Source organism: Natator depressus, chromosome 3 (genome assembly GCF_965152275.1).
Source record: "Natator depressus isolate rNatDep1 chromosome 3, rNatDep2.hap1, whole genome shotgun sequence".
Taxonomy (NCBI): domain Eukaryota; kingdom Metazoa; phylum Chordata; order Testudines; family Cheloniidae; genus Natator; species Natator depressus.
The window spans coordinates 111,354,952-111,367,613 of record NC_134236.1 but is presented as its reverse complement, the minus strand read 5'-3'; the positions used below and the strand labels follow the sequence as shown (position 1 = coordinate 111,367,613).

At 40.6% G+C, this 12,662-nt stretch overlaps 1 long non-coding RNA gene across 1 annotated transcript in view; it reads right to left on the bottom strand.

The window, feature by feature from the left end:
* Positions 1–319: 319 nt before the first annotated feature.
* LOC141984038 (uncharacterized) overlaps positions 320–12,662 on the bottom strand; it is a 40,470-nt gene continuing 28,127 nt past the window's right edge. Inside the window, exons 2-3 of the long non-coding RNA XR_012638625.1 lie at positions 1,568–1,637; positions 320–458 (exon numbers count right to left, since the gene is read on the bottom strand). This is a non-coding gene — a long non-coding RNA (uncharacterized LOC141984038). The remainder of the gene's footprint in view (positions 459–1,567; positions 1,638–12,662) is intronic.

Below are 12,662 nucleotides of genomic sequence, written 5' to 3'. Positions count from 1 at the left end.
GAAGCCTATGGTTCACCTATTTTTAACAATGTATCTGCTGCTGAACATAAGTGAGCAGACACTTGTTAGTGTCTGACATAAAAGTATGACAGGATCCCTGCCCTAAGGACTTTATTATCCAATGTGTATAGATAGAATGATGATGCATTCAGTATAAATGAAGGTGGGTGAGAAGAATATTTGAGTGTCAAAACACAAGGATAGAATTGATGTTGTTGGAAGACCGATTTTATTTTATGCTTTCATGTTAAGTTTTCAGTCATTTGTCATGCTACATTAACTTCCAGAGTTTTCTTTTTTAAAATCACTACTATATAATTGTCAGACTGGAGTGGTAATAGGAAGCATCTGAAGGCAGATTAGGGGCAGAATGCTAGCCAAAAGGAGGAAACCAAAGCTGGTAGGCACACATGGACGAAAGGCTGTTCTGGGTGGCATAGCAGAAGGTGCAGATTCTCCTGTGGGAGGGACAAAAACAGGCATGGGAGTGAGTGGAGTTGGTAGCATCAGACATGAACTGAAATGTATTAATAAGGAGAGCTACCCCTATACTGTGCTTGTCTTGCAGATTGTAGGATTGTTTTCTAAACAAAAATTAAGACTTAATAAAACCTGTAACAAGATCATCAAGCTTTCGTTTCTCAAATTCATGTATAATCAAATCAGCAGTGTAATGTAAAATGTATATAGGGATCAATTTCTATAAGACTTAACAAGTCTATCAGACCTGATTCTGCTCTCATGCTGGTTTTTACACCTATGTAATTTTATTGACTTTGGTGGTGTTATTTTTGGTTTACAATGATGTAAGTGAGAAGAGAATCAGGCCCACATCAGGACTACTACCAGCAGCCAGTGGAGACTTTCCTTTAGCTCAGTGGTGGAGCTTTAAAGTACTTCAAGTACTTTGCACTTCAAGTGTCCTGGTTCAAGTTTCACTTGGCATTAAGGTGAAGAGACAAAAAAATTGAAGTGGTCCTTCATCTGACATGCGTAGGTTGTGATACTCAACACAGGTACAGAATCCCTGAAACTCTGTTGCTGACAACTGATGATAACACGCTTACCACAATGAAAGGGACAAAGTTACATGAAACCTTTGCAAACACCTCTGTGCACATACGTGCGATTAATTCCTGGGATTAATGGTGGGCAAATGATGTGAACAGTGGATTCAACGCACTCACCTGACTGACATATAAAAGAGTGCGTTATGGGACAGAAGAATACAAAGAATCCATGGCACCACCCTGAAACTCCTGCCACACAGATAAATAAACCAGGCAGTGAGTTGGCAGCAACTTTTGTGAAGAGGACCACACATATACGCATACATGCAGTTACATGGTGTGAATGCAAGAGAAAAGTGAAAGTAAAGCCTGCTAGATAGCCAATAAAGCTTATCTTTCTCCTTCAGTCATGAGGGAATTCGACTAGTTTTAAATATGGGTTTCACATACAGTCAAATAAAATGCTCTTTCTTGTGTAGAAAAGGTTAGAAAAATTTTTAACTTTCCTAGTATTTCCTTGTCACCTTTCTGATCTTCCTCCCTAAAGTCCTCCATACCTTCTGTCTAGAGATGCATCACCCTTAGGACTTTCTTCATTCTTTTCTCCTACTTATAAAGGTTGTTATCCTATTTGGGAAGAGAAATCATATCATGTAATTAAGTGAGCAATCACACAGCTCAAATAATGAATAGGGCTGTTGATTAATCGCAGTTAATTCATGTGATTAACTCAAAAAATTAATTGTGATTTATCTCAGTTTTAATCGCACTATTAAACAATAGAATACCAATTGCAATGTATTAAATATTTTTGGATGTTTTTCTACATTTTCAAATATTTTGATTTCAATTACAACACAGAATACAAAGTGTACACTGCTCACTTTCTATTATTATTTTTATTACAAATATTTGCACTGTAAAAACGATAAACAAAAGAAAGTATTTTTCAATTCACTTCATGCAAATCATATAGTGCAGTCTCTTTATCATGCAATTTATAAATGTAGATTTTATTTGTCACATCAATGCACTCCAAAACAAAACAATGTAAAATTTTAGAGCCTACAAATCCACTCAGTCCTATTTCTTGTTCAGCCAATTGCTAAGACAAACAAGCTTGTTTCCATTTACAGGAGATAATGCTGCCCGCTTCTTATTTACAATGCTACATGAAAGTGAGAACAGGCGTTCACATGGCACTTTTGTATCCGGCATAGCAAGGTATTTATGTTCAAGATATGCTAAACATTCATATGCCTCTTCATGCTTCGGCCACCATTCCAGAGGACATGCTTCCATGCTGATGAGGCTTGTTAAAAAAATAATGCATTAATTAAATTTGTGACTGAACTCCTTGGGGAAGAATAGTACATCTCCTGCTCTGTTTTACCCACATTCTGTCATATACAGTATTTCATGTTATAGCAGCCAGTCTCGGATGATGATCCAGCATAAATATGTTGGTCGATTTAACAACATTTTCATTGCAGATTTGACAAAATGCAAAGAAGGTACCAATGTGAGTTTTCTCAAGATAGCTACAGCATTCAACCCAAGTTTAAGAATCTGAAGTGCCTTCCAAAATCTGAGAGGGACGAGGTGTGGAGCATGCTTTCAGAAGTCTTAAAAGAGCAACACTCCGATGCAGAAACTACAGCACCTGAACCACCAAAAAAGAAAAGCAACCTTCAGCTGATAGCATCTGACTCAGATGGTGAAAATGAACATGCATCAGTCCGCACTGCTTTGGATCATTATCAAGCAGAACCCATCATCAGCATGGCCGCATGTCCCCTGGAATGTTGGTTGAAGCATGGAGGGACATATGAATCTTTAGCTCATCTGGCTTGTAAATATCTTGTGATGCCGGCTACAACAGTGCCATGTGAATGCATATTCTCACTTTCAGGTGACATTGTAAACAAGAAGTAGGCAGCATTATCTCCTGCAGATGTAAACAAACTTGTTTATCTGAGCGATTAGCTGAAAAAGAAATAGGACTGAGTGGACTCATTGGCTCTAAAGCAGGGGTTCCAAAACTTCATTACACCACAACCCCCCTTTTGACAATAAAGTTACTACATGACTCCTGGTGGGAGGTTGGAGCCCGAGCCCAGCTGCTCTGGGTGTGGGGAAAGGGGGCCTAAGGCCAAGCCCTGCCACCCCAGGTTGGGGTGAGAAGCGTCTGCATCCCGAGTCCCATTACCCTGGGTGGGGGTGAAGCTTGGGCTTCAGCTGCAGCCCTGGGTCCGGCAAGTCTAATACTGGCCCTGATGACCCCATTAAAATGGGGTTGCAACCCACTTTGGGGTCCCGACCCACAGTGAGAACAGCTGCTTTAAAGTTTTACATTGTGTTATTTTTGAATGTAGTTATATTTTGTACATAATTCTACATTCGCAAGTTCAATTTTCATGATTGCACTACAATACTTGTATTAGGCGACTTGAAAAATACTATTTCTTTTGTTTTTTACAGTGCAAATATTTGTAATCATAAATATAAAGTGAGCACTGTACACTTCATATTCTGTGTTGTAATTGAAATCAGTATATTTGAAAATGTAGAAAACATCAAAAATATTTAAATGAATGGTATTCTGTTGTTGTTTAACAGCACAATTAATCACGATTAATTTTCTTAATCGCTTGACAGCCCTAATAATACATTCTGAAAACAAATGTTCCAGAGTACTCGATAAGAACAGTTCAAGAACAGGTTTAAATATTTTTGAGCAATTACAATAAATTACAATAAATTACAATAAATAAATAAATAAATAAATAAAATCTATAAAAGCCGGGATGTGTTCACCGACAATTCACAAACAGAAAAAGGCCAAATGTGACTAATAAATTGTTCACAATTAATAGTTTTATTAGCTCTAATTACATTACAACATGCCAGACAAATAGCAATGGATTTTGCTGAACAAATAATTTGCCTTAATTTCATTATTATTCATTTAATCTAAACTGGCTGTAATCAGTGTAGAACAGCTTGGCAAAATTTAGATAGCAAAATTCAATCAGTTTGGGCAGTCTCATTACCTGTCTGTCTCTGTATAGTACAGTATAATCAACCCTGCATGAGATTACAGAAAAAAGTATATAATCGCTATCCACCTAGTGCATGGGAGATAATATTTGTATTGTGAACTATGTTTTGGTGGCATGTGGTCTTTTGCATGGAATTGTATTTTTCAACTGGGCCCTCTGTGCCAGTGAAAATCCCTCAGTGAATAAAGAACATTGGCATTACTGTAGAGTAATTAGCATTATACATTATTTCCTTCAATTGCCTGCACTGAGGGACTTGGATAGGGTTGTCATCATGCCATTTTTTAACTAGCTCACCTGGTTCTTCTCATTTAAAATCAGGTGCCAGTGTCATATTTCAACTAGCAATTGTAAACACCATTTGTTTTTCTTTTCATACACTGGACATTTCAAGAATTACTCCATGAATGAGAAGAGGAAATGAAAGCTTGACAAAGCAGTGCTGTGGTAATCCCTATCACTTAGCCCTGAAGGCTGAAGAATAGGATTTTTTTTAAAACTTGATTTTCTACCACAGCCCCTGGCTGATGTTGGCCTGCCCATCCCACGGGCACTGTGCTGAGTCACATACTTGTCAAGTTTCAGAGTAAAGGTGATGGATGGTGCCAAAAGAGGTCGAGTCTGAGGAGGGGGGTCTCGCTCTTTCCCTGGTTACATGCCGGGGACATTTTTAGATTTTTCCAACTGTAAATAACCTAAAGACCATTCAATCATGGGTACAAAAAGCTGAATAAAACAAAATGTCTATAAAATTTAGTGGTATTGCATCTCCATGTTTTCTTGTGTATCTCTTTCTTCAAAACTGTCTTTTCCAATCTCTCCTCCACCAATTTGTCTTCTCTTCCCTCCATCATTTTGTCTTATCTCCCTTCTGTCTTCCCCATCCTGATTATGTTCATTCTTCCCTTTCCCAAATCTTTTGTCTTCTCCTCTATTTCCCCTTTGTTTTCCATTTATATTCTTTTTTCTTCTGGCTACTCTCCTTCTCTCCATCACTACTTAGGCCTTCCATTCTTCTCCCCTGAGTCCACCCTTTCCCATCCCATCCCTCTATTCTTTCCTCTATGTTCCTCATCCCCTAATCACTCACTTCCTCTACCCAGATTACAGTCAGAAGGGACAGCCAGCCAGGAGAGGAAAGCTGCAGTAAGCAACCTCTCTTCTTCCACAACATTTCCTCTCTTCCCTGTAGTTGCACTGGGAGTGAAATCTACAGCCAGTGCCTGAGTAGCTTGGCTAGCTATTGGGCAGATGTACTACTAGAATTAAGAGGGAATTGTTTGCTTCCAAGGCACAGAGCTCAGAACCACTGTGTGGAAGCTAGTTCAACCCAATGACTGAATTCATTTCCATGGACCTTTACATAGCCTCCCCACCCGCTCCAATCAGGAGCTCCTCTGTGCTGTCAGTCTGTGGACACAAAAGCTGTGTGGAGTTAAATGGAATCAACGCAGTAGCCAAGACTGCTCAGTGCTGCCAGCAGCAGGCCTGGTGACAGGAAGTCAAATTTAGGTTGCATAGGCCTCAATAAGGCCTAGTCCTGTGAATAAATAAGTATATGCTTAACTTTGTGCACAGTCTGCATTCCCAGTCACTTCAATGAGATTACTCACGTGCATAAAGCTAAGATTGTGCCTAAGTATTAGCAAGGTTGGGACCTTACTTTCTACAGTGCAACAAAAAATACAAAGCAAGAACATTCTATGACCATCAATATAACTAATAGCACAGATTTAAAGACATAATATATACTTATTTCCTGCCTAAATAGGTGCCATTTTTTTATTTACACCTCATAGGTGCTGCTGAAAATATGGATGCCATCTGTACTCCAATTCTACCAAACATCGCTCAGATGCCTGGAGACATTAAGCAGAGTAATGAAAACGGTATATTGGTTTTGTATAACAGTATATTGGTGAGTTTAAAAAAATAAAACGTAAAGATTCTCCTTGCTAGAAAATATAAAATAAGTACTCTTTGATCATCAAAATAGTTGAACACAGTAAATGTGGCAGAACCAGGCATATATACAGGCGTAAAGGATGAAGGGGTCTGCTTCAAAGAAGAACAGAAATAAGCGTGGAGAAAGTCACATTGCCTTCAATCACTATGTGAGTCCAGCACGAGTGTGGAAAGAGACCTGCTGATTGAATTTTGCCTAGAGGATGGAATGTTTCCCCGCAGACCGATTTATGACCAATCTTTGAAGAGAAATGGCTTTTGTAGCAAAGCTTTGGCTACCTTTTTTATGTGGTGATTGAGCTTACTTGTTCCCTGATCTACGTGGCTCTTATTAATCACAGGCATTCTGCGCTGGGCCAATTTCATCATGATGTCCGTTCTTCTTTTGAAAGTCCTCTCTGCAATCATGCCATAATCATGTTTGGTGGGTGAATTTATTGTTGGCTGAGGGTGGGAGAGTGTGAAGCATAAAATACTCCCACCCTGTTCTCTGACTGCTTGAATCTCAGTCCCTTGGCTCAGAGCTGAGGCAGTTAAATGAAGTAAGAGAGTAAACAAGGAAAGGGGCAACAGCATCATCTTAACCCTTTACCTACAATTCCATAAACTCTAGCTCGGAGAGCAACTGTATTCAACCCACCCCTCCACTGTAGCAGTAGGGGAAGATCAGGAAAAGAGAAACAACTTCATAGTCATTCTCCACCTGGAATTTTTTATTTCTACTTCATAGCTGAAACTGTAAAACCCCAAACCCATCCCCTTTCTTCATCATCATCATCATGCTGGAGAAGATAAAGGTTAAAACACTGAATGTCAAGAAGGTGTTGGAGATTTCCAATACTATATTCATGTTGGTGAGCCAATCTAAAGATCGATAATATTCTTATATAGAAAATGTTGTGGTTGTTAGACAATCTCAGACAATAAATGTACTAACTCTGTACCATAACACGTATCTATAGCTACAGAAATATGACTGAAGTCAGGTATGAAATAATCAATTCCAAAATGACACTATTTCTCTCATGAAGAGGCTAGATTACGATATATTCAGAATTACAAAATATCTCATAAAAAGTGTGATTTCTAAAAAATATCAAGCATCAGTTGTATGGTTTACAGATATCTATTAATGGTCCAAATCTGCTATCCTTGCTTCATGTGAGTATGGGGGACAGAATGGCCCCCCGCATAAACTAATTCACACCATCTCAGTATATCAAAAATTACTATGCCGAGTTTTAATCAGAGAAAAGTTATTACATTGGAAAAAACTGAAAAGGGTATCATTTATTCAAATTACTTCACAGAGTCAAAAAAAGTTTCCATTTCTGTCCTCAACCAGAAACAAATAAATCCCCAGTCCAGCAATCACTTAAGCATGTGTTTAACTGTATGCACCATGACTAGTCCCAACCACTTCCATTGTTTCATGTTCTCTATGTATATAAATCTCCCCACTGTATTTTCCACTGCATGCATCCGATGAAGTGAGCTGTAGCTCATGAAAGCTTATGCTCAGATAAATTTGTAAGTCTCTAAGGTGCCACAAGTCCTCCTTTTCTTTTTGCGAATACAGACTAACACGGCTGCTACTCTGAAACACTTCCATGAGATTACTCATGTGCATAATGCTAATCATGTGCCACCAGGGCCTTCCTTTCTGCAGCGCAACACAAAATACAAAGCAATAACACATCATGACCACAAATATAACTAATAATATGTAATTAAACAGATAGTACTACTTATTTCCTGCCTAGATATTGCACTGTTTTTATTTACTTGTCATAGCTGCACCTGAAAATATGGATGCTGTCTCTACTCCAATTGCACCAAACATAGTTGTAGATGCCTGGACACATTAAGGCCATGTCTATATGCACAGCGCTACAGCAGTGCAGCTGTACCAGTACAGCTGCGCTGCTGCAGCGCGTGTGGTGAAGATGCTCTATGCCGACGGGAAAGTGTTTATGCCATTGTAACTTATGTGGCTCAGGGGAGTGGTTTATTCAGAGGCTGTAGTGTAGACATAGCCTAAGTCACTAAGTAGAATGGTGATAACTATCTGTTGGTGAGTAGTAAATAAAACCTCATGATTCTCCTCACTAGAAAATGTAACAATCACTGTTCGAGCATCAAAATAATGATCATAGTAAATGTTACATGCCCTTAACGATGAACATTTTTAAAATATTGATAATCAAAATAACAATGTATCCCTACAAAAAATGTTCTGCAATACATTCTTCATCATATAGTCCTGCTCTCTCTGGCACCCCACGAATACTAGTAACTTAGACAGCCACATGGTATTAATTATGATTGTTATTATTTATTATTTATTTATGTTACCATAGTGCCTAGACATCCCAGTCAAGGACCAGAACCCCACTCGGCTAGGCGCTGTACAAACACAGAACAAAAAGACAATCCCTGCCCCAAAGAGCTAACAGTCTAAGTATAAGATAAGAGACAACAGATGGATACAGACAGAGCAACAGAGGAGTACTAGAAAGCAAAGAGACAATATGACAGGCTTTGGTCTCAGCACACCAGCTCCCATGTGCATGCGGCACAAGCAGGTAACCAGTGTTTGTTAGCTTTCAGTCCTTGTTAGCTACAGTCCAGATGTAGCAGCACAAAGTGTCTCATGAAAGGGAGCAATAATATCAGTATGACCTTTCAGAAGAATTAAATATGAGAACAAGCTGTGAAATTCTGATCCAGAAGGGGGGGTGGAATTAAAAACTTTGTTCTGGATTCTCTTTTGTAGCCAGTGTCCAATGGGCTGCTTTAAAGTGCACCAACTGGCTCTAGTCCCCTAGGAGCTATCCATCCGTTCTTCTCTGGCCAGACCACCCCTGACACACACTCTACATTGGAAGCTCCAGGGGGTGGTACAGGAGCTGGCTTTGCTGACTCTGACAGTTATGGGTATATCTATGCTGCAAAGAAAAAACCCTGCTGAAGTGAGTCTCAGAACCCAGGTTTATTGACTCAGGCTTGAGCTATCGGGCTAAAAATAGCAGTGTAGATGTTCCCACTTGTGCTGGAGCCCGGGTTCTGAGACCAGCATCTGCACTGCCTATTCTTAGCCCCATAGGGCAAGCCCTGCAAGTCCAAGTCAATCTCAGAGTCCAGGCTCCAGTCTGAGTGGGAATGTCTGCACTGCTATTTTTAGTCTTGTAAAGTGAGCCTGAGTCAGTTGACTTAGGTGCTGAGACTTGCTGCCACAGGTTTTTTTTTCACAGTGTAGACATACCCTATGACTCCCCCAAGCTGGAAGAAACCCCCAGATGAGGAGATCTGGTGGCTTTCTGGACCCTTTGTGCTGCCAAAGCAGCACCAAAAAAGTTGGAGTAAAGGAGAGAATTTAATCCACCATGTTTAAAAAGTAGAGAGAAAAAATAGCAGCTAATTATGAATACCTGTGATCTCAGTCTGACAATCCCATTAGCATCCATCCCTCTTCCTCCTCTCCCTCTGCCCAAAACCTCAGCTACTCAGCTCTACAAGCCAGCTAGAAGCCATGTCGTCAAAGTATAGGTCCAAAACTTTTTGGAACAGGATGAGTTTTTCTTCCACTTGAAAAAGATAACTCTATTCAGCCAACTTATCTGCTTGTAGCAAAGTCATTTCTCTCATCATCTCCTTTCTTAATTTTTATTTTATTCATTTTTTGTGGACTCATAAAATTACACACTAAAAGACTATGTTAAGTTACAGTTGTAAAGTCAAGTCAAGCACTCAAGAGTCAGGAAATGCCCTGCGCAACCTTAATTCAGCCCCCCTTGTGCATATGAATTATGATCAACTTTAATTACATGTACACACACAATTTTTTCCACAGGACCCTTGCCTCTTTCAGTGTACAAGATGGTTAGTGCTCACAGTCTCCCTGTTCTCTATTCCTGTGCCTTGTGCCACAGCAGACCCACGATGCCAGATGCAACAATTGAGGGGAACCCCTGATCAGCTTCTGGAGTCCAGGGGTGGGCCATACCCACTACATATGGACTCTTGGGGAAATTTAGCTGCCATACTCTGGCAAGTGTGACAGGCTGTGGCCCTCCACTCCTATCTTCTCATATAAATGGCTCTGACACCTCCAGTTCGTGACTACCATTGTGTACTTTATTTGTGTTTTATCAACCATCACTCTCTTCCAGACTTGTGCAGCAATTCTATTTACAGTGTCATACAATCATAAGAGAGGGAAGAGATCTCTCCACACAGAGCTATCCCCTTACCCTGGCTGGCCGATCAGCCAACCATCCTGCCTTTCTTTCTCTCTCTCTCTCTCCTCTCTTCTCCTCTCCTGGCAATTCCTTCCTGTGCTCTTTTTCTACTCTTACAGGCTAATTAGCTCCTTAGCTCTCCTCAGCCCAAACTGATCTAGAAATTAGCCACTCCTTCCCTCAATCAAGCCCTCCCTGGGGGAACTATTTGGATGTACAATGACCAGAGTACTGATTCAGCTGCTGGTTCTTCGCACTCTGCCACACAAGTCTTTATGGAACATGTATGAACTGAGAAGTCTTGAAGGGTTATAATTTTCCCAAATTTGGGCAGTTTTTCATGAGGATAGTAAACGGCATATCCACGACACCAGGACAATCCTCCTGCCAATTTTCAATTCCTGCTCAAAGACATTGAGATAGTAGAGCTTCTCAATTAAATGTCTGTTATAAAAATTAACATGCGCCAAAAAACGTATTGTCCCCTAACTTCATTCTGACAAATGGCTCAACTCTTTTTGCTGAAGTGTTCCAGAAATATTTGGCCTAATGCAGATACCTGGCATGGAACATCATTGCTAGTAAAGTTTGCAGATGTTATAAAGATTGGTGGTGTAGTACACAGAGAACGGGTTACTCTTACAGAGTGGTCTAAGTCACCTGGTTAAATGGTAACAATCCAACAAAGTTCATTTTAGTGCCACCAAATATAAGGTAATACATTCAGGGGAAAACAATGCAGGTAATAACTGTAGGATGGGAGACTCTACCTTGGAATGCAGTTCTCAGAGAAGGACTTGGGGGTAATCATAAATCACCTCAGTATTAGCTGTCAGAGCAGTGCTGTGGCAAAAAGGGCTAACGTGATCCTTGGATGTATAAAGCGTGGAATATCATGTAGAAGTAAGGAAGTGATCTTGCCTCTGTTCATGCATTGGCAAGAGTACTACTAGAATCCTGTGTTGCATTTTGGTGCCCATGCTTCAAGAATGTGGAATTCCTGAAGAGAGTTCAAAGGAGGGCCATAAAAATGATTCAGTGGCTGGAAAATAAGCTTATGACATGAGGCTTAAGGAGTTCAATTTATTCAGTGTATCAAAGAGAAGGTTGAGAGGTGAATTGATCGCTGGGTATAGGTATTTACACATGGAAGAGAGATCTGACAGTGGGGTGCTCGTCAATCTTGCTGGTAAAGGCATTACAAGATCTAATGGCTGGAAGTTGAAATTACACCAATTCAGCATTGCAATAAGATGCAATTTCCTAGGAGTGAGGGTAATTAAAGATTGGAACAGCTCATCAGGGGAGGTGGCAGACTTGCCATCACTTGGAGTTTTTAAGACAAGATTGGATGTCTCCCTACAAGATATGCTATATTCTGGGAAAAGTTCTGTGGCCTGTTTGCACAGGAGGTTGGGCTGCATGGTCATAGTGGTCCCTTCTGACTTTGGAATCTGTGAATCTATGAGTCCCCCTGGTCATACCCTTCCTTCTTAGGTCACGGGAAGAACCGGAATGCCTGCATTGCCCTCCACATGCTCATAATGCTCTCAGCTCCACATTAAGACAATGACAATAATCAAATCTCATGCTTCAGGGCTTCAGTCAGCCGCCTTCAGGCATCAGGAAAGATATACCTGTCAGATGTATTCTGGTTTTGTTTCATTGTTTGGGTTTGGGTTTTTTTTCCGCCTTCCTCTGAAGAATCAGAGATTAGCCACAGCTGGAGGTGGGACATTAGATGTGGTAAAACAGTGCTCTGAAGTGGTACAGAGAATACTCTTTTGTAGGTGCCATGCTGTGTGCCCACATGTACAGGATCAAATTGATTGCCAGATTAGGGCTCAGGAAGGAATTTTCTCCCAGGTCACACTGGCAGGAGGCAGGGGGTAGGCATTGCCTACTTCTGCAGCATGTAGTGTTGAGTGCCTTCGGGGATGACCTGGGTATATCTTACCTGATCAATCCCCTGCTTTCATAGGTGCCTTGCGCATTGATGGCACCTCAGTCTCTCCTGTTCTCTGCTCGTGGCACACTACAGTTGTGTCTCTGGAGGACTGAAATGCTTTAGTCTAATTAAAGTCATTGGACTCTATGTAGGGGGTAACTGGGTGAGATTTAATGAGCTGTGATATACAGGTCAGATTTGATGATCTATGTTCTCTTCTGGCCTCGAACTCTCTGAAATTTATAAACCTATGATTCTTTCCATTAAGTGTCTTCAGAGAATGTGGGTATGGTGGGGGAATCCCTTCTCTGTTAGTTAATTCCAAACTCCCACCCCTTGCCTTGGGGTGAAGGTCCCTTCTACAGCCTTGGGGAGGCAGAGATTTAGCTTGAAATCATGCCACCTTCATCAGCCGACAAACAGTTCCAGTGACCCA